Source organism: Mobula birostris, chromosome 20 (genome assembly GCF_030028105.1).
Source record: "Mobula birostris isolate sMobBir1 chromosome 20, sMobBir1.hap1, whole genome shotgun sequence".
NCBI classification, from domain to species: Eukaryota; Metazoa; Chordata; class Chondrichthyes; order Myliobatiformes; family Myliobatidae; genus Mobula; species Mobula birostris.
In genome coordinates this window covers 19,823,377-19,849,318 of record NC_092389.1, presented here as the reverse complement: position 1 = coordinate 19,849,318, position 25,942 = coordinate 19,823,377, and the positions used below count along the sequence as shown (strand labels likewise).

At 41.8% G+C, this 25,942-nt stretch overlaps 2 long non-coding RNA genes across 2 annotated transcripts; one reads left to right on the top strand and one right to left on the bottom strand.

Moving 5' to 3' along the window:
• Nucleotides 1-1,761: 1,761 nt before the first annotated feature.
• LOC140185093 (uncharacterized) lies at nt 1,762-21,667 on the top strand. The gene is made up of 3 exons (XR_011882496.1): nt 1,762-1,868; nt 14,630-14,769; nt 21,142-21,667. It is a non-coding gene; the product is annotated as an uncharacterized lncRNA (long non-coding RNA).
• On the bottom strand, nt 4,300-25,562 carry LOC140185092 (uncharacterized). The gene is made up of 3 exons (XR_011882495.1): nt 25,009-25,562; nt 21,805-21,978; nt 4,300-6,818 (listed from the first exon to the last, which is right to left on the bottom strand). It is a non-coding gene; the product is annotated as an uncharacterized lncRNA (long non-coding RNA).
• Nucleotides 25,563-25,942: the final 380 nt, after the last annotated feature.

Genomic DNA, 25,942 nt, shown 5'->3' with positions numbered 1-25,942 from the left:
CTGGTCCTGCTTTCCCTAGCACAAGTCTGTGTTCTTGTTCCTGGTCCTGGTCTGAATTCTGTCATGTCCCTACTCTAGTCAAGTCCTGTTCCTTGTACTTCAGTGTGTGGCTCTCTCTCTCGCATTTGGGTCTGTTCCTAGCACCCCATTGTGACACTTGATGTGTTTAGGTAAAGCTGATAGAGAAAAAGCTGTTCCCATTGGCAAGAGACCAGAGGACAGAGAATGAAAGCTTTTGGAATAAGAAACAAAACTGACATGAAAAATGCTTTTCTACCCAGTCAGTAGATGGCATCTAGGATGTGTTGATGGAGGAATAATGGAGCTAGATTCAATAGTAATGCTCAAAAGAGCTGCATAAGAACTTGAAAGGAAGAAAATTAGCAGCACTGCAGGAGAGAACTGAAGAGTGGGATTATTATGATGTTCTTGTGTATAGTTGGACTTGGTGGGCTGAGGAACTGCAGTGTAGTTTGCAGATAGCACTCTGCAGCCACAGTACACTAGTAATGGCAGGAAAATAAGGAATGCTTGCTGTACAGTTGATGGTAAGGGATAAGGTCTAGATGCAAGGATGTGCAGAAATTAGCATACAGTTTGAGAATCAATTTGCTAAGTAATGCATGGTTCTCCAAACGGTCCAGGAGAGCATTGTTTAGAAGTGCCAATTGTCTGACCTTTCTCAGTTTGTGTTGAGGTTTTGTACTTTTTTAAGCATTGCCTCCTGCTCCATATGTTTACAAAAGGCCAATTATTTGATTACTGTATACTGTGCAGTGTCCAAGATAGGGACATGCAGTAAATGAGAACAACCAGTCTTCCATATTCTGGAATGGGAAATATGTTTATTTGAGGCTGTGAGATCTTAATGGAACAGTTGACAGGAGAATCCCATTTTTAACACCCTCATTTGTGTGAACTAAACCAGGGTAATATTCATGACTAGAACAATAATCCCATACCCATGAATGTTGAGTTCAGCAATGATTTGCTGTATTATTTTAAAAATACTTCATAAAATATACTCAGCCATTTTATTAGGTACCTCCTGCTCCCTTTGACCTGAGCTGCCATTTTGCCACCCTGCATTGCCACCCACAAATTGATTGACAAGCTGTTAGGTGCAGTTCAGCTTGGCAATGTTCAATGGCAGCAGTGACTGTGACCCTTCTCTACAGAGCCTTTGTGCTGGCTACAGCAAGTGCTTCTACACCTTAGACTGTGACAGTCACTAGTATTCACAGTTGACTAGCTGTGGGGAGTAACTAGTTCCCTTCTCCTCAACCACACAGTAACTTTGAGTGAGAAATTTCATGCTTGAATACATCCTGTTGCCACAAACAATAGAAACTGCACATCTCTTTGATCTAATGCTTTTTATGTACTTCTGCTCCCATTGTGGTCCTCAGAAACTAATTTAGATTTTACTGTCTACTATTTCATGTCTCAGTTACTATTACAATGAAAACTTAAGGGGTCATAAACCTTAAAGCATATGCCAGATGGTCAAAGAGTTGAGACATCATTTTACAGATGTACAAAATGGTGGCTCAGCTGCACTTAAGAGTATTGTGTGTAGTCCTGATCACCACACTACTTGAAAGATGTGATCAAGCTTGAGCAGGTGCAGGAAAGATTCATGAGGATGTTACTTGCAGCAGGGGGTTTGAGTTGTAAGCAGTTTCTACAGGCTGCTTGTGTTGAGACTGCTTTTTTATTTCTGGGGGAGCTGCTCTGCGACCAGAGAGGGAAGACTGCCTTTTGATTGCTAGCGGAATTGCTTGCTGCCGGAGATGGAAAGGCCTGCCTCTGTGCCCAGAGGGTGTTACCCAGGTTTTCTGAGTTTTGGATATGGACTTGGACTACAGGTTTTTTTCAGTCTTATGGTTTTTTTATATTGTGTTTTTTGCTCAATCTTCCTCGGTTTTTTGTGTGCCTGGAAAGGGGAATTTGGAGTCAATGTGCCTGTTTTGTTGTTTGTTTTCTGTGCAGGGAGGAGGGATTTGGGGGTTGATAATCATGCTGTCGTTCTGTTCTTTCTTGGTTTTGTGGCTATCTGGAGAAGAAGAATTTCAGAGTTACATACTTTGATAATAAATAAACCTTTGACCATTGACCTTTATTTTCTTTGGAGTAAATGAGGCTGAGGAGTGATAAAAACATGTTGAAAGAATGCAAGGTCAAAGTGAATTTTTTATAAATTCACATGCTTTCCCCTTCCCATTTGCTTGATGCTTGTCATGCAAATTGTTCAAAAGACCAGCTCAACCTGTCAGTTGAGACTGAAGTGATTGGCCTGTTAGCAAATTCTATTATTGTATTAAGTCACATATACCTACTTATCATATATACCCCTCCCTAGCAAGATCTTTCCTCCACAGAACCTACACTGGCTATATCTGCATCTCCTGCATTTGTTTGTAATTTATCCTCTCTCATGCTCATTAAAACCCCACTAAATTTACGATCAGCCCCTGTGATAAGGTAATCTATAGTCTCTGATGAATGTAACAGCCAGCATATCCATGGGATATGGGAGAAAACTGAAGCACCCGCAGGAAATGCATAGAGTCCCAGGCAGAGCATACAGATTTGGCATAGGCAGAATTAGAGGTCAGAAATGAACCCATCTTTCTGAACTGAGACACATTTGTTTATGGTAACTTTTTCTTAAATGCATTTAAGTACTTAAAAGTAAATAACATTATCTAATAAATTACTTCCAAGAATGTTTGAAACAAAGCGGTGACAGGCTTTCAAATCACAGGATGGATCTCTGCAAGAAAAGACAGTTCTCTATCCCACAGTGCACAGAAGATTCCTCAATATTTACATGTTATAAATTTAATTTGGAACCTGAATCCACCCTTGTGTGTACGTGGACCTGTGGATAGAAAGACAGAGGCCTCCGTGTATTCTGCAGAAAGTGGAATAATTGCAGAAATTTGTTGGAGAGCATGCCCTCCTTTGTTCGGCTGGGTAAAAGAGCAGTGGTCATGTGTACAATAATTCCCAATGTACAACTACCACACATGAAACAGTAAAGGAAGAATGCAGCTAATGGTCACCTGTAAAGACACCTCTGATTTTTTTTTTCTCCTCATGACTCTCACCTAATATTTAATTGTAAGGAATTTAAGTGCCATATCATTTAAATCCAGAGCAACAGATACCTTATGATGGATGGTATATTCAAAAATCACATAGCCATCAATGGCACTATCTTTCTCATTATTGGTCAAAATTCTGGACTTGGCGACATCATAAGCTCAATACACAATGGTGGTTCAACAAGATGGCTCACTGTCGTGTTCTCAATGACAATAATGGATGAGCAATGAATGCTTTCCTTCTTAGCAATGTCCACAATCTAAAAAAATGACTTCAAAACAACTTACAGATCTATTGTAGAAAATATCCCTTGGACTCTTTTTGGCACTCTACAATTAAGTTGCTCCCTAATGTGTATTATAGAATCACAACATAGATGCAGATCAGTTAAGTGAAGCCCACACTTTGCTTTTCTCATGTTTGTAATGCTTGTGTACTGTCAATTATACATGTGAATAGTTTATTAAATGATTCAATTGTAACACTATCAAAAGAATGGAAGTAAACACTCACTACCCCTTCCCCTCCTCCCTCATTCCCCACTGTGACCTTTTACCTCTTCCCACCTCCCTATCACATCCCCCTGGTGTCCCCCCTCCTTCCCTTTCTCCTATGGTCCACTCTCCTCTCCTATCTGATTTCTTCTCCAGCCTTGACCTTTCCCACCCACCAGTCTTCACCTTCCAGCTAGCTAGCTTCCTTCCCCTCTCTCCCCCCACCCCACTGACTTCTTTCCCCCTTCCTTTTCAGTCCTGAAAAAGGATCTCAGCCTCAAACATCGACTGTTTATTCATTTCCATCGGTGCTGCCTGACCTGCTGAATTCCTCCAGCATTTTGTGTGTGTCACTTTAATGTTTACTTGAAAGACTCTGGCATAAACAATCAATACAAGCAAAGGCTGATCAACACCTCCACCCACTAAACCATCACCACTATTTTAATTTCCTGTGAACAGACACTTCTGTTCCTGGTGTCACTTTATGAACCTACAATCAATCTATGTATATAAGCTATTTTATGCATTTACATCTGTTGTGTGTGTTTTATTGTGTTCTTTATCTCATTGTGTTTTTTGTGCTGCATCAGATCTGGAGTAACAATTATTATATTAGATTATGGGGACATGCAGTCCTCTTTTATTGTCATTTAGTAATGCATGCATTAAGAAATGATACAATTTCTTCCTCCAGAATGATATCACAAACACAAAAACCACATAATTATAACATAGTTACAACAGTGCAAAGCAATACCGTAATTTGATGAAGAGCAGACCATGGGCACGCTTTTTAAAAAAAAAAGTCTCAAAGTGTCTTGAAAATCCCATCATCTCACGCAGACGGTTGAAGGGAGAAACTCCCTTCCATGAGCTTCCAGCGCCGCAAACTTGCCGATGTAGCATCCTGGAAGCACCCCGACCACAGTCTGACTCTGAGTTTGTCCGAAAACTTCAAGCCTCCGACACCGAGCACGATCTCTGCTGAGCGCTTCGGCCCCGGCAATAGGCAAAGCTGAGGATTTGGGGCCTTCCCCTCCGGAGATTCTCAATCACACAGTAGCAGCAGCAGTGAAACAGGCATTTCAGAAATTACTCCAGATGTTCCTCTGTACTTCTCACGTCTGTCTCCATCAAATCAGGATTGTGCACAGCATCATACTTACAAATATTTCATTCTCCTTTACACTTTTGTACTGGAAATGGCATTAAGCAGTCCTGAATCTTGAAGCTTGAATGTGAAAAAATTGTTTAACATTTAGGAAAGCATTCCTTTTAGGATTTAGATGGGATTCATTTTCCACAGAGGTAGTAAATCTTTGAAATTCTGTGCTGGGGCAGTCATAGAAGGCCTGTCACTGAGTGTGTTTAAAAAAGAAATCAAAAAAATTTTGGATATCATGTGAATCAGGGTACATGGTGCTGGGAAAATGGTACTGAGTTTATGGATCAGTCATGATCTTAATGACTGGTGGACAGACATGAGGGGCCAAATGGCCTATTCCTACTTTGTAATGTTCTGATAACTGGAAACACAAATAAGCTCCTAGTCATTTCTTCTTGTTCCTCTCTTTAATTAATCGAATGTTGTTTCTTGCAGCTGTGATATTGCTAAATGTTACATAGTCATTCACTTTGGATATTGGTATTCTTAGTAAACATCTGACTCAGCACAAGGTGGTCTTATTGGCCAATCACCAAATGGGCCAGTGATCCGATCAGAGCCTGTAACAGGCTACAGCAGGCAAACGGGTGTCTCAGATGTTTAGCTGTTGAGTGCTCCAACAGTGAATCTGAAAGGTTCACATTTTTGTTGACCTTGGGACATTCCAAACCAACTTAATATCAAAGAAATATTGAACAAATTTGGGGATTTCTTATAATCTCAAAACTTCTCCATTTGCAAATGTCTCAGCAACTTCCTTTGGAGAAGTTAAAACGGAGAACATCTCTGCACAGGCCTAGCTAGTCAACAGAAATAAAACTGTCTGTATAGTCATCGAATGACTGGTTTAATTTTAAATATTGATGGAAATATGTACAAACATAAGGACATACATTATGAAAGATCTTCAGGCAGATGGAGTTATGCTCTTGTGCTTATTGATATAAAGTGCAAACCTTAAATTCAGTTTGTTTTCAAGTTAACACAGCTCACTTTAATGTCATTTATGATCGTTCAAGTCCAGAACTCGTCAGTATGTCAACAGGATGCTGTTTTTAGTGATAAGACTAGTAGAAAAAACAAATTAAACTAATAAAAAGATATAGTGCATCACATATTCATTGTGCAGATGCCAGTGATGTTTTGCTGTATATTTCTCTACTCTCTCACACAGTGTGAAGTACAAGACATATCCATATTAGCTGGGCAACACCCTTACTGTCAAATTTAAGTAAATTTATTCTAAGCAAGTACCCTGGTTCCGATTGATCACTTCAGCAGCATGCTTGCAGGAAGAAAAACAAATGACATGCTTCTGGAAAATATATACCAAAATTCCCCGAGAGCACAAAGTAACCCAGGGCTAAACACAAATCCCATCTTATCTTTATAAAAAAAAGCATCCATTTGCTGATACTGAATGCAATATCCATGCTGTTGGCTTATTACAGTGGCATGTGTGCTGTGTTTTTTTCATGATTCATTGAGTACATACAAATCTGTCACACTTTCTTTGTGCTGGGTCCAGAACAGGTCACCTGATATGTAAACGCCTAGTAATTTAAAGCTGCTGAATCTCTCCACTGCTGATTCCCCAATATAGACTGGCACATGTTCATCCTCCTTCCCACTCCTGAAGTCAACAAATAGTTAATTAGTTTTGCTGACACTGAGCAAGCTGTTGTTTTTGCAGTACCACCTGACTGGAAGCTGACTCATCGCTGCTTGTGATTCATCCAACAACAGAAGTGCTGCTGGAAGATTTGAAGATAGCATTGGAGCTGCGCTTAGTCACACAGTCATGCGTGTGTGGAGAGTAGAGCAGGGGGCTAACCACACAACCTTGAGGTGCCCCTGTGTTGATGATCAGCAAGGAAGTGCTTGAGGTCTGCAGATGAGAAAGTTGAGTATCCAGTTGCAGAGGGAGGTCCAAAGGCTAAGGTCTGTAAGCTTGATGATGAGCTTGGATGGGATGATCGTGTTGAACACTGAACAGTCGTCAATAAGCAGCAGCCTGTAGTACGACTTCCTGTTGTTTAGATGGTCTAGAGCACAATAAAGAGCCAGATAAATCATTTCCACATGTATGAGTGATCAGCTCATCCATCCATGGTTCCCTTGCAGAGCTTTTGCATCCTTATAATGCAAAAACTATGCCTGTGACAGATTAGTCATGCAACCCCTTCCTTTGGCCATTCTACTATAATCTTCACTGCTTATTCTGAGCCTTTAAATCAGTTGATTTTATTACTCTTTCTAAATCAATGGATTAAAAATAAGTTTAACACGCTGCTTTCAAGAAATTTACTATTTACATTACACACTGAAGTTCTATTGGCACTTTAAAGATGAAAGGATATAAGATCAACACCATGAATGCGAAACTGAAGACCATTTAAGGACTAAAGCACATGATGAAATTTTCTAACTGTTCATTGCATAATCTTATTATTTTAGTCAGATACAGTGTACTATCCAAAATGACAAAATGGATGGCATGGACAAATTCGGCCAAATCGCCTGTTTCTGTGACTCTCTGAATGAGAAAGTACAATTTTATAAAATTTCTTCAGGAGTTGCACACAATATTTTGCCATATAAAAGTCACAAGAGACCTGTGTTGAGGCTGTGTGGACTCTGAAAGTGCATTGATAAGGAGGGTGATAACCAGAAGGTTACAAGACATTCTACAAAACAGATATACTGTTTTGGATGCTGTTGGGGGAGATGTCTCATCAGGGGAAGGCAGCAGCAGCCGAGTTCATGGCACCATGGTTGGCTCTGCGGCACAGGAGGGAAGGAAAAGGAGTGGGAGAGCTATAGTGATAGGGGATTCGATTGTAAGGGGAATAGATAGGCGTTTCTGCGGCCGCAAACGAGACTCCAGGAGGGTATGTTGCCTCCCTGGTGCAAGGGTCAAGGATGTCTCTGAGCGTCTGCAGGACATTCTGGAGTGGGAGGGTGAACAGCCAGTGGTTGTGGTGCACATAGGTACCAACGATATAGGTAAAAAACGGGATGAGGTCCTACAAGATGAATTTAGGGAGTTAGGACATAAACTAAAAAGGACCACAAAGGTAATAATCTCTGGATTACTACCAGTGCCACGTGCTAGTCAGAGTAGAAATAGGAGGATATTTCAGATGAATACGTGGCTTGAAAAATGGTGCAAGGGGGAGGGATTCAAATTTCTGGGGCATTGGAACCAGTTCTGGAGGAGGTGGGACTGGTACAAACAGGATGGCCTGCACCTGGGCTGGACTGGAACCAATGTCCTAGGGGGGAGAGTTTGCTACTGTTGTTCAGGAGGATTTAAACTAATATGGCAGGGGGGTGGGAACAAGTGCAGAGAGACAGAGGGGTGTAAAAGGAGGGTAGAAGCAAAAAGTAGTAAGGTTAAAAGTAAAAGTGGCAGGCCGGCAAATCCAGGGCAAAAATCAAAAAGGGCCACTTTACAACATAATTGTATGAGGGCTACAAGTGTTGTAAAAGCAAGCCTGAAGGCTTTGTGTGTCAATGCAAGGAGCATTCGTAACAAGGTGGATGAATTGAATGTGCAGATAGTTATTAATGAATATGATATAGTTGGGATCACAGAGACATGGCTCCAGGGTGACCAAGGATGGGAGCTCAACGTTCAGGGATATTCAATATTCAGGAGGGATAGACATGAAAGAAAAGGAGGTGGGGTAGCATTGCTGGTTAGAGAGGAGATTAACTCAATAGAAAGGAAGGACAATAGCCGGGAGGATGTGGAATCGATATGGGTAGAGCTGCATAACACTAAGGGGCAGAAAACGCTGGTGGGAGTTGTGTACAGGCCACCTAACAGTAGCAGTGAGGTTGGGGATGGCATTAAACAGGAAATTAGAAATGTGTACAATAAAGGAACAGCAGTTATAATGGGTGACTTCAATCTACATATAGATTGGGTGAACCAAATTGGTAAGGGTGCTGAAGAAGAGGATTTCTTGGAATGTATGCAGGATGGTTTCCTGAACCAACATATCGAGGAACCAACTAGACAGCAGGCCATTCTAGACCGGGTATTGAGCAATGAGGAAGTGTTAATTAGCAATCTTGTTGTGAGAGGCCCCTTGGGTAAGGGTGACCATAATATGGTGAAATTCTTCACTAAGATGGAGAGTGACACAGTTAATTCAGAAACAAAGGTTCTGAACTTAAAGAAGTGTAACTTTGAAGGTATAAGATGTGAATTAGCTAAGATAGACTGGCAAATGATACTTAAAGGGTTCACGATGGATATGCAATGGCAAGCATTTAAAGATCGCATGGATGAATACAACAATTATTCATCCCAGTTTGGCAAAAGAATAAACCAGGGAAGGTAGTGCACCCGTGGCTGACAAGGGAAATTAGGGATGGTATCAATTCCAAAGAAGAAACATACCAATTAGCCAGAAAAAGCAGCACACCTGAGGACTGGGAGAAATTCAGAGTCCAGCAGAGGAGGACAAAGGGCTTAATTAGGAAAGGGAAAAAAGATTGAGAGAAAGCTGGCAGGGAACATCAAAACTGACTAAAAGCTTTTATAGATATGTGAAAAGAAAAAGATTGGTTAAGACAAATGTAGGTCCCTTATAGTCAGAAACAGGTGAATTGATCATGGGGAACAAGGACATGGCAGACCAATTGAATAACTACTTTGGTTCTGTCTTCACTAAAGAGGACATAAATAATCTTCGGGAAATAGTAGGGGACCGAGGGTCTAGTGAGATGGAGGAACTGAGAGAAATACATGTTAATAGGGAAGTGGTGTTAGGTAAATTGAAGGGATAAAAGGCAGATAAATCCCCAGGGCCAGATGGTCTGCATCCCAGAGTGCTAAAGGAAGTAACCCAAGAAATAGTGGATGCATTAGTGATAATTTATCAAAACTCTTTAGATTCTGGACTAGTTCCTGAGGATTGGAGGGTGGCTAATGTAACCCCGCTTTTTAAAAAAGGAGGGAGAGAGAAACCGGGGAATTATAGACCGGTAAGCCTGACATCGGTGGTGGGGAAAATGCTAGAGTCAGTTATCAAAGATGTGATAACAGAACATTTGGAAAGCGGTGAAATCGTCGGACAAAGTCAGCATGGATTTGTGAAAGGAAAATCATGTCTGACGAATCTCATAGAATTTTTTGAGGATGTAACTAGTAGAGTGGATAGGGGAGAACCGGTGGATGTGGTATATTTGGATTTTTAAAAGGCTTTTGACAAGCTCCCACACAGGAGATTAGTGTGCAAACTTAAAGCACACGGTATTGGGGGTAAGGTATTGATGTGGATAGAGAATTGGTTGGCAGACAGGAAGCAAAGCGTGGGAATAAACGGGACCTTTTCAGAATGGCAGGCAGTGATTAGTGGGGTACTGCAAGGCTCAGTGCTGGGACTCCAGTTGTTTACAATATATATTAATGACTTAGATGAGGGAATTAAATGCAGCATCTCCAAGTTTGCGGATGACACGAAGCTGGGTGGCAGTGTTAGCTGTGAGGAGGATGCTAAGAGGATGCAGGGTGACTTGGATAGGTTAGGTGAGTGGGCAAATTCATGGCAGATGCAATTTAATGTGGATAAATGTGAGGTTATCCACTTTGGTGGCAAAAACAGGAAAACAGATTATTATCTGAATGGTGGCTGATTAGGAAAAAGGGAGGTGCAACGAGACCTGGGTGTCATTATACACCAGTCTTTGAAAGTGGGCATGCAGGTACAGCAGGTGGTGAAAAAGGCGAACGGTATGCTGGCATTCATAGCAAGAGGATTCGAGTACAGGAGTAGGGAGGTACTACTGCAGTTGTACAAGGCCTTGGTGAGACCACACCTGGAGTATTGTGTGGAGTTTTGGTGTCCTAATCTGAGGAAAGATATGCTTTCCATAGGGGGAGTACAAAGAAGGTTCACCAGATTGATTCCTGGGATGGCAGGACTTTCATATGATGAAAGACTGGATCGACTAGGCTTATACTCTCTGGAATTTAGAAGATTGAGGAGGGATCTTATTGAAACGTATAAAATTCTAAAGGGATTGGACAGGCTAGATGCAGGAAGATTGTTTCCGATGTTGGGGAAGTCCAGAACGAGGGGTCACAGTTTAAGGATAAAGGGGAAGCCTTTTAGGACCGAGATGAGGAAAAACTTCTTCACACAGAGCGTGGTGAGTCTGTGGAATTCTGTGCCACAGGAAACAGTTGAGGCCAGTTCACTGGCTATACTTAAGAGGGAGTTAGATATGGCCCTTGTGGCTAAAGGGATCAGGGGGTATGGAGAGAAGGCAGGTACAGGGTTGATCAGCCATGATCCTACTGAATGGCGGTACAGGCTTGAAGGGCCAAATGGCCTACTCCTGCACCTATTTTCTATGCTTCTAGTACAACCTCACCTTCTGTAAGGGTATGTTGCAGATGATCAGAATGAATCGTAAATTCTCCAACTTAGGCAATGCATTCTTTCACTCTTTTTCTGTGATCTGCCCATTTCTGCCTGTCATCGCTTTGGCTCAGTCCTTTATTATTCTAATTATATTCTCTCCTCTACTGGTGATGTGTCAGAGCTTTTCCTTTGGCAAACAAAGAAGCAGAATGTGGTGGTAGTGCTCACATTAACCCATTTGGTCTCACACTCTTAGAGATATTCCCGTTATTCTATCCAACCATCCTGCATTTTCTAAATAAGAACATAGAACGTAGACATCTACAGCACATTACAGGCCCTTTGGCCCATAATGCTGTGCCGACCATGTAACCTTCTCTAGAAATTGCCTAGAATTTCTTACCACATAGCCCTCTATTTTTCTAAGCTCCATGTACCTATCTAAGAGTCTCCTCAAAGGCCCTATTGTATCCTCCTCCACCACCGTCGCCGGCAGTACGTTCCACGCACCCACCACTCCGTGTGAATACTCTGTGTGGATGGTATTTTTCAGGATCGTGGTGGCCCTTCCAGAAGAAATACCAGAGTAATACCATTCACAAACCCGTAAGGAAGCTCAAATCACAGCTTATGGAGGCCTGGGACCAGGATGGCTACACACATCAATGTTGCTGGTGAACGCAGCAGGCTAGTGTTTACAGGATTCCCTGTGAATGTGGATCAGTGTATATTGGCCAGACAGGGAGCATGGTGGAAACCCGCATCGAAGAGCACAGAAGGCGTACCCGTTTGCGCTACCCGGAGAAATTGGCGATAGCAGAACACTGCACTTGCAATGGCCATTGGATTGACTTTGACAGCACAAAACTACTGTGCCACACCAATGGCTTTTGGGACTGCCTGGTGAAGGAAGCCATTGAAATACAATTAAAAGAAAAGAATTTTTTCAAAGACAAAGGTCTCACTCTAAGGAAGAACTGGAATTTGATTGTAAACAAGGTGGGACAGCGGAAACCTGATTGGATGAGCACTAACCAATCAGAAGGGACAGACGACAGGGGTATTAATACTACCCGACTAGACATGTTCAGGCATTTTCCCTGATGAAGATGGCAGAGTTTGTCATCAAAACAACTGTTAAAATTGATAGCAGTACCCAGCTGGAAGCACAAGAAGAGTTTGTTATATACACCAGGAAAGCACTAGATCTTTTTTCACTGACTTGTTTTTCTTTCTTTCCTGGTTATGACAGAGTTCCAGACCTGAAGCATTATCCGCTTCTCTTTCCTCAGATGCCGCCTGACCTGCTGAATGTTTGCCGATTTCCGTCTGTATTTCAGATTCCCAGCATCCGATGATTTCCCATTTCTTATGTTCCTGCTCGGTTTGGGTCATCAAGTCATAGAGTAATCCAGCATTGAAACAGGCCCTTCAGCCCAACTCTTCCATGCCAACCAAGTTGTCTAGCTAAGCTAATCATATTTGTGACTTCTGACCCATATCCTTCTAAACCTTTCCTGTAGATGCTCCTGTCTATATGTCTTTTAAATGTAGTAATTGCACCCACCTCTATAGCTTCCTCTGGCAGTTCAATCTGTATACCCATCACCCTCCGTGTGAAAATTGGTCCTTAGGTCTTTAAATATTTTTCCCTGAATTTAAACTCCACTACTCTAATAAAAAAAAAAAGACTGTGGGCAGTTGCCTCCCTGCCATTGAGAACATCTGTAAAAGATGATGCCTCAAAAAAATAGCATCCACTATATAAGACCCCTGCCACCCAGGACTTGCCCTCTTTCCATTGCTTCTATCAGAAAGGAGGTACAGGAGCCTGAAGACACACACATACAACATTTCAGGGACTGCTTCTTCCCCTCTGCCATTAGATTTCTGAATGGGCAATTAACCATGAACACAACCTCACAATATTTTTCCTGTCCTTTTGAGCTACTTATTTAATTTTAAAATATATTTCTTATTACAATTTATAATATAGTTATATATTGCACCATATTGCTGCTGCAAAACAACAAATTTCATGACATATGTCATTGACAATAAACTCAGGTCTGATACTGATTCCAGCCATTCAGTTCATAAGCCCCTCATGGTTTTATATAAGGTCACCCCTCGACCTCTTATACTCCAGGAAAAGAAGTTACCAGCAGGCCCAGTCTCTGCATAACAACCAAACTGTCCAGTCGCAGCAACATCCTCGCAAACCTTTCCTGCACCTTCTCAGTTTAATGACATCCTTTCCAGAGCTGTGTGATAAGAACCGCGCAGAATACTCCAAGTGTAGTTTCACCATTGATTTGCACAGTTGTAACATGATGCAATAATCACTGTACTCAAGAGAGATACACTTGAGAATTCTTTAAAGTGCTGTTAAGTTATTCTAACATGACATGCAGACTGGACACTCACAAAATAAGAGCAGAAGTGGACAACCAGTCCCCTCAGGCCTGTCCACCATTCAGTATGATCATGGCTAATAAAACTGGGCATTCTGTGCTCCATCTTTCCGATCTGAAAGGGACACATTTATTCCAACTCTGTTTTCCCTCTGATAGTCAATATACAATCCATTTCTACACACCTTCCATTAATGGTTTTTGAGTACTAACCACAGTGAAAATGCCACCAGGTTTTCTCTTCTTTTTGGACATTACATCCAATTGTTAGGCCTTAAATGAAGATCAGATCAAGTGTTGAATTTGGATATTGGATTTATTGAGTTCCCAGAAAAAGTTAAACTTATAGAATCAGATAGCAAGTTACAGCACGCCGGTTTAATGCTTTAGGGCGGGAAATGAATGAACTAATTCAACAACACCCTTTTTTAACTTACACTGTATTGAGAAGAACTCCAGGAATGAGAATCTTCAGACATGCTGCTACTTGAACTTGAGTAAAAATGAAATTAAATGCATTTTAATTGGGAACCATTTAAAGGGAGTCTCCTTTTCTTTTATCATATTGTAGACAAGGATGATCTCAGCATTATTCTGAGCAGAGAATATTGAGAGGTTGCTGTAATAAATATTGGCACACCCAGACAGAAAGAGGACAGATGAGAGAGGGTCTTTGTTTCAAATCATATCGAGTTAGTGTTATTAGAAAATGGAATGTGGTTGGCAAACAAGATAGGATCAAGTATCGAATCAACAGTGATTGTACCAACATGCACAACATGCTGGAGGAACTCGGCAGGTCGAGCAGCTTCCGTGGAAATGAACAGTCAATGTTTCGGACCGAGACCCTTCATCAGGACTGAAGAGGGAGGGGCAGGGGCCCTATAAAGAAGGTGGGGGGAAGCTGCTCGACCTGCTGAGTTCCTCCAGCGTGTTGTGCGTGTTGCTTTGACCCCAGCATCTGCAGAGTATTTTGTGTTAGTGATTGTACCAGCTTGATTGGTTGATGAAGTTCATTGTCTGTCACAACACTAATAGAAAATCATTATTTCCACACTGTAGGATCATATGTGGTTGGCTGAAGAGAGATATAAAGAATGGCCAGGAGAAAGTGGAAGGGATGATGGGAGAAAATAAAGCAAGAGACCTGTTCCACTAATGTTTAATAGCAAAACAACATCAGGATGAACCTTGCCTCTGCTGTAAGTTTGATTATGCCAATGACTATCATCATTATTGCTCTATTTATTCTGCTCCTGTTATTCAAGCCATTGTTATAAAAGCCTCTCAAATGAAATAGCAGCACGGTATAACACTCAACAAAGTGCAGTATATTAAGCAACACACTCAACATGCCAGAAGAACTGGGCAGGCCGGCAGCATCTATGGAGAGAATTGAACAGTTTTGGGCTGAGACCCTTTATCAGGCCTCCAGTATTTTGTGTACGTTGCCCCCAATTTTCAGCACCTATGGTCTTTCTTGTGTCTGTAGTATATTGTTCTTCCGGTAATTGTATTCTGGACTATTACATAGCTCAATGAGACTAGGTATATTAGAGAAATATTTATGCATCACAGCAGTCTATATTTAACTGTCTGCAATAGTTCACCAGAAACACTATGACTTAATTTAATAGTGATCTCAATAACATTAAAGCAATGTTTACACTTTACATTATTATGTTATGTTCCTTCAAGAAATAATGTGCAGCATGTTATGGCAGTTGACCGTATTGATATTTAAGAATATTTATGCAAATTTAGTTACAGGGTTAAACATGTCACTAGTTTTTTCTCTCTTGGAGATCTTCCTAACAGTTTAAAATTTCATAAATAGATATTGTTATTGTCTTGTTGTCATTCCTAGGAATTCTTGTGGTGAATCCTGAGTTCTATGTCTCAATATCAATTTGGATTGCATCCTGTTCTTTAATAACCACTTGTGGAGGATTGGTTGGTAACTTGTATCTCTGACTCTTGTTTGGTCCATATGCTCTAACTCCCTAGATGGATGCCATGTGGTCCATAAGAACTTCCCTGTATTTGTTGTTGAATCTTTCCATTAATTTCCAGCTCCAACTCCTTCTACGCCATTTCCAAGTTTTGACCTTGACACACCTGTCTTGGAGCACCTTCTCCGATTTCTGAGGTGGGATTCAGCTCTGGTTCATTGACTTCCTCCACCATTCCCTGTAAATTGGGCTGTACAGCCTAGTGAGTATAACCCACCCTGCTGGGGATTATCATACAGCAGAGAGAGGAATTGTCCTGAACGTTGGAAGAAATTATGCAATCCAGAATCTCACTGAATAATTCAATAATAAAAGTCAATTATCCATTCATGGTTTTATCAACATTTCATTCAATGTTTGGACTGAACATTGGGTTTTAATGAGACTCTAAAACTTTCTAACTATTCCTAGGGCACATACAAATATGAATGAGATTCAGTGGGATTGCAGAATGTTAACAGAAACCAATTCCTCTGATAGGCTATGAAGTCCATAACAAATGACGATCTGCACTTTGGGAGAGCAAACGGTAGAACTTGCAGTGAATGGTGAGGCACTAGGGTGTGCTATAGAAGAAAGGGACATGGGAATATATATTCATAATTCCTTAAAAGTCGTATCACAGGTGATAGGGTCACAGAGAAAGCTTGTGGCATATTGGCCTTCAAAAGTCAGGACATTGAGTGTAGGAGTTGGAATATTACGTTGAAGTTGCATAAGAGTTTAGTGAGACCAAATTTAGAGAATATTGTGTAGTTTTGGTCACCTTCCTGCATAAAAGATACAATAAGCTTGAAAGAGTGCAGAGGAAAATTACACAGATGTTGCCAAGAATTGGGGACCTGAGTTACAAGGATAGGCTGGATAGGTTAGGAATTTATTCACAGGAACACAGGAGGGTGCGGGAGATCTTAATAGAGGAGAACAAAATTATAAAGGTAAAGATATGGTAAATGCAAGCAGGCTTTTTCCACTGATAATGGTTGAGATGAGAGCTAGAAGTCATAGGTTAAGGGTGAAAAGTGAAATATTTAAGGAGTGCCTGAGAGTGGTGCGAGTATAGAATGTGCTGCCAGTGGAAGTGGTAGATGTGGGTTCAATTATACCACTTAAGGGAAGCTTGGATAGGTACATGGATGAGAGAGGTATGGAGGGCTATGGTCTGGATGCAGGAAGATGGGACTAGGCACAAAACTAGGCCAGCTTGGACTAGATGGGTCGAATGGCCTGTTTATGCATATATCCGGATTGTTTATCGACTACAGCTCAGCATTTAATACTATTAACCCCTCAACACTAATCAATAAACTCCAAGACCTTGGCCTCAATACCCTCTTGTGCAATTGGATCCTGGATTTCTTCACTTGTAGACCCAGTCAGTTTGGATTGTCAACAACATCTCTTCCACAATCTCCATCAGCACAGGGCTGTGTGCATAGCCCCCTTCTCTACTCGCTTTACACCTAATACTGGGTGGCTAAGTCCAGCTCCAACGCCATATTCAAGTTTGCTGATGACACCACTGTTGTGGGCCGTATCAAAGGTGGTGATGGATCAGCATATAGGGGGGAGATAGAAAATTTGGCTGAGTGGTGTCATGACAACAATGTCTCACTCAATGTCAGCAAGACCAAGGAGCTGATTATTGACTTCAGGACGAGGGCACCCAGAGGTCCATGAGCCCGTCATCATCGGAGGATCAGAAGTGGAGAGGGTTAGCACTGTATATTCCTGAGTGTTACTATTTCAGAGGAACTGTCCTGGATCCAGCATGTAGATGCAATTGTGAAGAAAGCATGACAGTGCTTCTGCTTTCTTAGAGATTCTGTGCAGATTTGGCATGTCATCTAAAACTTTGACAAGCTTCTATAGATGTGTAGCGGAAAGTGTATTGACTGGCAGCATCATGTCCTAGTATGGGAACACCAATGTCTTTGAACAGAAAATCCTACAAAAGATAGTGAATATGGCCCAGTACATCACAGGTAAAGCCCTTCCCACCACTGAGCCCATCTACATGAAATGCTGTCGAAGGAAAGCAGCATCCATCATCAGAGATCCCCACCACCCAGGTCATGCTCTCTTCTCACTGCTACCATCAGGTAAAAGGTACAAGAGCCTCAGAACTTGCACCACCAGGTTCAGGAACAGTTTCTAACCTTCAACCATCAGGCTCTTGAATAAATCGTGATAACTACACACACTTGCCCTATCATTAATATATTCCCACAACCTATAGACTTACTTTCAAAGGCATTTCATCTTATGTTCCCAATATTTATTGCTATTTATTTATATTTGCATTTGGACAGTTTATTGTCTTATACACTCTGGTTGATCTTTCATTGATCCTGTTATAGCTAGCAGTAGAGTAAGAAAACAATAGAGTCATAGAAAAGTACAGCACAGAATAAGGCCCTTTGGACTTTCTAATCCATGCCAAACCACTTAAGCTCTCTACTCCCATTGATCTGCACCCGGACCATATCCCTCCGTACCACTACCATCCATGTACCTATCCAAACTTCACTTAAACATTGAAATTGAGCTTGCATGCACCACTTGTGCTGGCAGCTCATTCCACACTCGCACGACCCTCTGGGTGAAGAAGTTTCCCCTCATGTTCCCCTTAAACTTTTCACATTTCACCCTTAACCCAGGACCTCTAGTTGTAGATCCACCGAACCTCAGAGGAAAAAGCCTGCTTGCAATTACACTATCTATCTATACCCTCATAATTCTGTATACTTCTATCAAATCTCCTCTCAATCTTCTACTTTCCAAGGAATAAAGTCCTAACCTATTCCATCTTTCCTTGTAACTGAGGTCCTCCAGACCCAGCAACATCCTTCTAAATTTTCTCTGTACTCTTTCAACCTTATTTATATCTTTCCTGCAGGTAGCTTACCAAACATAATTCTCCAAAATAAGTCTCACCGATTTCTTATATAACTTCAACATAACATCCCATCTCCTCTACTCAATACTTTGATTTATGAAGGCCAATGTGCCAAAAGATCACTTTATTCTACCGCTCTCCTCAGTGGCACAGTACATTATGGGTAAAGCCCTCCCAGCCATTGAGTACATCTCTATGAAATGTCATCGTAGGCAGTGAACATCCATAATCAGGGATCCCCATCATCCAGGTCTCGGCTAGGGGCCGGGCAATTTCTGCAGTTGTCTCCTGCAGGGTCCGAGGGAACACCTTGTCAGGACTTGGGGATTTATTCACCCTAATTTGCCTCAGGCCAGCAAACACCTCCTCCTCTGTAATCTGTATAGGGTTCATGAAGTTGATGTCATTTTGCCTCACATCTATAGACTCTGTGTCCGTGTCCTGAGTAAATAAAGATGCAAAAAATGCATTTCAGATCTCCCCCATCTCTTTTGACTCCATGCATGCATTACCAATCTGATCTTCCAGAGGACTTGTTTTGTCCCTTGCAATCCCTTTGCTCTTAACATATCTGTAGAATTCCTTAGGATTCTCCTTCACCTTGTCTGCAAAGACAACATCAGGCCTCTTAGCCCTCCTGATTTCTTTTCTAGGTGTTCTCTTGCACTTCTTATACTCCATAATCACCTCATTTGTTCTCAAAACCTGTCATCCCCTTCGGAATTCCTCTGTCTCTGCTGCATCTGCTCTCAGGATGAGGCTTTTCGTTCCAGGACGAAGGAGATGTCCTCCTTTTTTACAGAAAGGGGCTTCCCTTCCTCCACCATCAATTCTGCCCTCAAAAGCACCTCTCCTATTTCACGCAGATCTGCTCTCACCCCTCCTCCTGCCACCCCACTAGGAATAGGGTTCCCCTTGTCATCACCTACCAGCCTCCAGGTCCAACATATTATTCTCTGTAACTTCCGCCACCTCCATCGGGATCCCACCACTAAGCACGTTTTTCCCTCCGCCCCCCCTTCTGCTTTCCGCAGGGATCGCACCCTACGTGACTCCCTTGTCCATTCGTCCCCCCCATCCCTCCCCACTGATCTCCCTCCTGGCACTTATCCTTGTAAGCGGAACAAGTGCTACACATGCCCTTACGCTTCCTCCCTCACCACCATTCAGGGCCCCAGACAGTCTTTCCAGGTGAGGCGACACTTCACCTGTGAGTCGGTTGGGGTGATATACTGCGTCTGGTGCTCCCAATGCGGCCTTCTTTATATTGGCGAGACCCGACGCAGGCTGGGAGACTGTTTTGCTGAACACCTACGCTCTGTCTGCCAGAGAAAACAGGATCTCCCAGTGGTCACACATTTTAATTCCACATCCCATTCCCACTCTGATATGTCTATCCACGGCCTCCTCTACTGTAAAGATGAAGCCACACTCAGGTTGGAGGAACAGCACCTTATATTTTGTCTGGGTAGCCTCCAACCTGATGGCATGAACATTGACTTCTCAAACTTCCGTTAATGCCCCACCTCCCCTTTGTACCCCATCCCTTATTTATTTATTATTGTTATTTTTCTCTCTCTTTTTCTCCCTCTGTCCCTCTCGCTATACTCCTTGCCCATCATCTGGGCTTCCCCCCCCCCCCTTTCTTTCTCCCTAGGCCTCCCGTCCCATGATCCTCTCATATCCCTTTTGCCAATCAACTTTCCAGCTCTTAGCTCCATCCCTCTCCTTCCTGTCTTCTCCCATCATTTCAGATCTCCCCCTCCCCTCCCCCTCCCACTTTCAAACCTCTTACTATCTCTTCTTTCAGTTAGTCCTGACGAAGGGTCTCGGCCTGAAACATCGATTGTACCTCTTCCTATAGATGTTGCCCGGCCTGCTGCGTTCACCAGCATTTTTTGTGTGTGTTGCTTGAATTTCCAGCATCTGCAGATTTCCTTGTGTTTGCATCATTGCCTTTTATTTTGACAGGCATATGCAAGCTTTATAGTTTCAAAATTTCCTTTTTCAAAGCCTCCTACTTACCATGTACAACTATATATTGAAATAGAGACATATAGAAGTAGAGATATAGGAGCAGAATTAGGCCATTCAGCCCATCATGTCTACTCTGCCATTTCATCATGTCTGATCCATTTTTCTTAGCCCCAATCTCCTGCCTTCCCCCCGTGTTGCTTCATGTCCTGACCAATCAAAAATCTATCAACCTCTGCCTTAAGTATACATAAAGACTTGGCTTCCACAGCTACCTATGGCAACAAATTCCACAGAATTACCACTCTTTGGTGAAAGAAATTCTGCTCATCCCTGTTCTAAAAGGATGCCCCTCTATTCTGAGGCTGTGTCCTCTGGTCTTAGACACTCCTACCATAGTAATCATCCTCTCTACACCCACTCTATCTAAGCCTTGGTATGACCCTACAGGGGCTTCATTTCAGATTACATTTCCTTTTTTTGTTTTCTTTTTCTCAATCTCAATCTGATTTACACAGAATTCCTTTGACCTACATGGCTCAGCTGAATAAATTAAATATCTTTTTTTTTCAGAGCAATGAGATATAAGTTTCAGTTTTCATGGCAACGAAAACACTGCAATAAGAACTGCCCTGGCCAGCCATATAGTATATTTCATTATTGCTTTATTGCTTCCAATTGAATTGTAGATTTGATGAAACACACACTTGTACAGGATCCGGTTTTACAGAATCAGAATCTGTGTGTTGCCTTAACATTGGTATAGCAGATGTCACATTGGGCGTCTCCTGTTCAGGTGAGTTCTTTGTATCCTTAGTATTGTTTGCACAAAATGCAATAAAAACTAATTCCTATGAACTGATGTTGAATACCCTAGCTGATTCTGCTACACAAAAACTACACATATGAACTCAAATACTCTTGCTGGATACAGATTTAAATTGCATAATCAGCCTAACTGATTGAGATTGACAATACTGACTTTTGGAAAGTTCAGCCTAACTTCAGAAGCATGTCTTGTGTTCAGTTTTTGGAAATTTTACCCTCAAACAAGCCACAACATGTAAACCCATACTTCCTGCCAAACAACTTTTTTATACTGTGTCACGTCTTTCAATACTCTTTCTTAACATTGCTTATACAATTATCATATAATGTTTTTCTCATACACATTGTTCTTTTTCACAATTTTTACAAAAAAGAACAGAATTAGAACAAAACAAAAAAAAATACAAAATCTATTTTAGTGCAAAGTGATCGAATTGTTGAAGGGAAGTAGCTGTTCAACAACCAAATGGTTGAAAGGAAGTAGTTGTTCTTAACCGATATTTTGAGACTTAAGGCTTCTATACCTCCTGCCTGATGGTAGATGGGAGAAGATGGCATGCTCTGGTGGTGGGGATCTTTGATAGCTGTTGCTTTCTTCAGACAGAGCCTCCTGTGGATACATCAGATGATGGGGAGGGATGCACCCATGATGTACTGGGCAGCGTACACTTCCCTCGGCAGCTTCTGCATTTGAATTGCTGTAGCAGACCATAATACAACCAGTCAGGATACTTTCAACAGTAAATTGTATAAATACTTACTAATGCACATACTAACATGTAACTTGTATAAGTACTGGACTTATTAACTTATTTCCCCCAAAGTTCAAAGTAAATTTTATTATTCTCAAAGTAAGCATACGTTATCATATACTGCCCTGTGATCCATTTTCTTGCAGGCATTCATGGTAGAAGATGAAGACTACACACAGAGTGCCAAACAACCAATGTGCACAAGAAGACAATCTGTGCAAATACAATTAATAAATAAATAATACTGAGAACATAAATTATAGAATCCTTGAAAGTGAGTCCATAGGTTGTGGAATCATTTCAATGTTGAGGTGAATGATGTTGTCCAAGCTGTTCAGAAGCCTGGAGGGTAATAATTGTTCCTAAATCTGGTGCCATTAATGTTGGAATACAGCCATTGAACTGGTGGGATTCTCTTGACAGGTATTTTTCCTCAGAAGGAGATCAGTAGCCTGTTAGAGCAAGGACCTGAATGGCTCCTTAATCACTTCATAAATAAGGTGCAATTTCTCACTATTTTTTGCCAAAAGTAATTTGAACATATGCAGATCGCACCTGTTAGCTTCGAAATAAGCAACATTCTGAAATCAATGCTAGTCATTCAGTTGTCCAGCCAGTTAGATAGGAATCAGGACAAGAAAGCCTGGGTGATTTTATATTGACTGCCCTGCATCAGCAGTGCCACAAACAAATTTAACAGCTGCATACCATTGCCTCAGTTCAGCCAAAGACACTCATGACCTTGCAAACTCATATGACATGTTTCTCAACACTTCTGACTGGAGAGCATGAGAATGATGATGAATGTTTTTTTAATGAACATTTGAATGTGTTTTTTTTTCTTTTTCTGCTCATCAAGGTGTCAAGGGATAACATTAAGTTTTCAGGTCCAGCATGGTGCCATGTGTTTTGTGTTCAGTCCAAACAAATGTGGGGAATTTCCTGCTCTACTGTCAACTATTGCCAAGTCCCCAAGAGGTTTTGCTGAAGGAATCCAAACTTCAGTATTGATTTTACATCATGATGGTTTTCTCTATTTCTGACGCTTCTTGGCTCTGAATGAAATTGACAGTACTGAATTTTGGGAAGCTCAGATTACCTTCAGAAGCATGCCTTTGCGATTCTCCCTGCCATCCTTCCCACTCTCAGGCCAAATCCCTAACCTCCCTCAGAGTTCTTTCAGACCTCATCTTTCTTTCTTCCCATTCTAGTATGCATTGCCCCGGCCTTCAAAACCTGTGATCCTTTCCTACTTTACTCGCTATCTGTCCTTTTTGAAGGTGAGGGTGCTTTCGCTGCAATAGCAGACATCCCACCTCTCCCGGAAGTTCCGGGAGTCTCCTGCATATTGATGGTAGCTCCCTGATGCCCGGAAATTATATACAATATCCTGGAAATTGATTTTTTTGGGAGCGGGAGCAAGAGCGAGAACGGGAGCGAGCATTCTGATTGGTCTCTCTTTGTGCTAAGTAGTAATGGATTGAAGGACTGGTGCCAAACTACAAAAGTTTGCCAGTTGATGAGTTCTGGGGGGAGCTGTCCAAAGTAAAATCTGTGACCACAGGGCATTTGAGATTCAAAGAGCTCTGCCAGTTGATGAAACTGCTTCTGGTGTTGCCAAATTCTAATTGTGATGCAGAAAGAGCATTCAGCATGGTGCGTCACATTAAGACAGAATTCAGAAGTCAGCTGTCTCACAAAATACTTCCGAATCTGATGTCTTGCAAAATTAACAAATTCATTGATGCAGACTGCTTGCGGTTGAGACTTCTGGCAAAATGCTCAAATCTACCAAGCAAGCCACATCACAGTACAAGGAAAATTTCCAAAAGAAATAGAAAAGCTATTTGCATTAGCATAAAGCATTGAGACTGCCAACAAAATACTCAACAAGGAATATATATATATATGTGTGTGTGTGTGTGTGTGTAAATAGTTTCAATATGTGATCAAATAAATTGTGTTCTTTCATAATTAAATGTCCTGTATACATGCACCCTTGGAGGTCGACGGGGGTGGGGGGAGAATATGGGGTTGCCGGGGGCGGCGATGCTACCACCCTGAAATGAGTTTTTGCAGGGTGGGATGTCTGCAATAGTTAAGCATGAAGGAAATCCTACTTGAGAAACAATGAAGGATAAAACAGCCTGGCTAGTATGTGTTCCAAGTGGTTCAGTTGCAGAGCTGGAGGCAGAAGGGAACTATCCTGTGTGTAATTGCCAGATAAACACCAACCCACCCCGCCCCCACACTGGACTCACTGCATAATCCTTTGCCGATAAAGGAATATCTTAGAATGATAAAATCATGAAGAATAATAGCTATCATAATGCAGAGATTTTCTCCCCACCCCCAGAAAACTGCTTCTCTCCACACTCCCTAAAGCATTGATTGCAGTATTCCAACAAGCATTCGTCATTGGCAGTGCGCCAATGCCCTGTGATTTTCCTTTCCCCTTTCCACGCAATTCATCAGCGCGGCGGTAGCGGTAGGAAGTCGTTCGAACTCAGTAACCGTTACAAAATTTTCCATTTCGATGATCAGAGGATTGATTCTGCCTATTGAAACCCGACTATTTCTGAGGAGCAGCAGACGAAAAGCTCACATGAAAGCCATTTTGGGCTGTTTCTTTTAGAGAGTGTGCGCTGAAACAGCTCCCTGCATCGCTCTTGCAGACAAGCTGTTCCAGGCTCGACTTTCTGTTGTTCGGTACGGAGACTTAATTGTGAGTACGTTCGTTCTTATTTTACTGGCGGCTCCTGTGAAACAAATTAAGTTAGTGATTCAGTGCATTTTGTCGAGATCTCCGGAGATGTAAATAGAAGCCACGATTAAATTTTTCCACTCCTTTTATTCTATTCACTCTCATATGCATCCCCGCTCTCCCCCACGCCCTGTATATTTCCTCCAGCTTCTCGTTCGTTTTCCAGCCCCTCCGCGCAGTCTGCATTTTCCTCATTGTCCTGTTTTCCTTACCAGAAAATGTGCTCTCCATTTTTCTCCCGGCTACACGTCGCGGCTTCTCTTTTACTTCCACCGTCCTTGTGTTTCTGCCGTCCTGACCTCAGCCTCTTTCTCTCCTATCGAATGTGTGTTCCGTTTTCCCAGACATTTTTTAATCCCCAATACTGCCCCATCTTTCGCAACTATGACACAACTCTTTGTTCTGAGACACAATTTGCATCGTATTCCTCTGCTTACCCGTTGCCTACAATTTGTCTCTTCCAAAACACCAGATGTCATCCTAATGTTGTTTTGATTTTTTTTTTAATTTTTGTTTTTAATTTACCACCTCTTTTGGTTTGTTTGGGTTCACACATAACCTTATTCTGCAATAGGCAGTAGTAAATGTCAGAAATTGGTTGGCCTCATGCTAAACTATGTCTGGAAGAGACTGGGACCTTGAAAATAATTTAAACTCCCGTAGGATACTGAGGGGTGAACTTATAGAAATGTATAACATCATATGGGGTAGAGATAGGATGTTTGTTTCTCCACGGAAAAGGGACTCAAAAACTAAGTAGTATAGGTTTAAGGTGGGAGGGGTAAGATTTGAAAGGGATCTAGGAGGCTCCATGCAGGATATGATGCATTTTACGTTACGAAATGAGAAACCAGAGGAAATGATTGGGGCCGGTATAAAAGGACATTGAAGACACTTGGACAGGTATATGAATATGAAAGGTTCAGAGTGTTATGGGCCAAATGTAAGCAAATGGGACTAGCTTGGATGGACATTTTGGTCAGTAAGCATGAGTTGGACCAACAGGCCTGTTTCTGTCCTGTTTACTTTATGATTCTTCCCAATGTATTCAGCTCTTCAGCTGGTCAGTAAATACAAGGTCATGGAGTGCTAACATTGTGATAATAGGCAAACTATATAAGGATGATGGGTCTCTTGAAAGGATCT